General features: G+C 43.0%; 1 pseudogene; it reads right to left on the bottom strand.

Moving 5' to 3' along the window:
* Positions 1-358: 358 nt before the first annotated feature.
* Positions 359-764, bottom strand: LOC129500910 (60S ribosomal protein L32-like; annotated as a pseudogene).
* Between the last annotated feature and the right edge of the window lie 294 nt (positions 765-1,058).

The following is a 1,058-nucleotide window of genomic DNA, read 5'->3' as shown; positions in this document are numbered from 1 at the left end:
GCTGATTCCATCTGGGATACTTGAGTTTCTCTCTCCCTCTGCTCCTCCCACCTCTCTCTTTCTCTAAAATAAATAAATCTATAAAACAAAAATCTATGCCCAACATGAGACTCAAACTCACAATCCTGAGATCAAGAGTCCTTCCAATGCTCTATTGATTCAGCCAGCCAGGCGCCGCTACTGAGGTGTGGTGACATTATTTTCTTGGGCTAATCTAAGACAACAATAACTCTAATTTTGCCCCACTCATAAGCATGTTTTAAATGTTATTGTTACATAGTATATATTTTATAAAGTCAAAAAGGTTTTGGTAGTTTTATGGTTTTATTAACACAAACATGACACGCACCTAAGCTGTCTATTCATTTTCTTCACTACGCATCCTGGCATTGGGATTGGTGACTCTGATGGCCAGCTGGGCTGCTCTTTCCACAATGGCTTTGTGGTTCTCGGAGGATACATTGTGAGAATCTTTGCACAATAAGATGTGTTGCACATCAGCAGCACATCAAGCTCCTTGAGTTGTGGACTAGGAACTTCTGGAAGCCACTGAGCAGCATGTGCTTTGTTTTCTTGTTGCTCCCGTAACCAGTGTTGGGCATCAAGATCTGGCCCTTGAATCTTCTGCGTAATCTATTGTCAATGCCTCTGGGTTTCCGCCAGTTGCACTTAATTTTGACATATCGGTCTGACTGGTGCCAGATGAACTTCTTGGTCCTCTTTTTAATGATCTTGGGCTTTACCAGAGGTCTGAGGGCAGCCATGATGCCCAGCAATCGATGGCTGCCACCTCCGCAGGTGGCACCGAGGAAGAAAGGGCTAAAGTCAAATTTCTATCATCATTACATAAGCATGCATTTTATAAAGAGTCCTTCTTCCTCTCATTTTGTGGATGTGGGTTGTTTCTGAGATGCTGGCTTCCTACCCTACCTCCATTCTGTTAACTCAGCAAAGGACAGTTTCTTTACTAGATTCTGGTTTGGGGGATGGGTTCTGTATCCTCTGATGATTTTTGTTTACTACTGTTTGTTCTACAGGACCCTAACGCTTTCCCTCTA

This window comes from Nyctereutes procyonoides, unplaced genomic scaffold, assembly GCF_905146905.1.
Source record: "Nyctereutes procyonoides isolate TBG_1078 unplaced genomic scaffold, NYPRO_anot_genome, whole genome shotgun sequence".
Taxonomy (NCBI): domain Eukaryota; kingdom Metazoa; phylum Chordata; class Mammalia; order Carnivora; family Canidae; genus Nyctereutes; species Nyctereutes procyonoides.
Note: the sequence above shows the minus strand (reverse complement) of the source record. Positions and strands in the feature narration are given on the sequence as shown.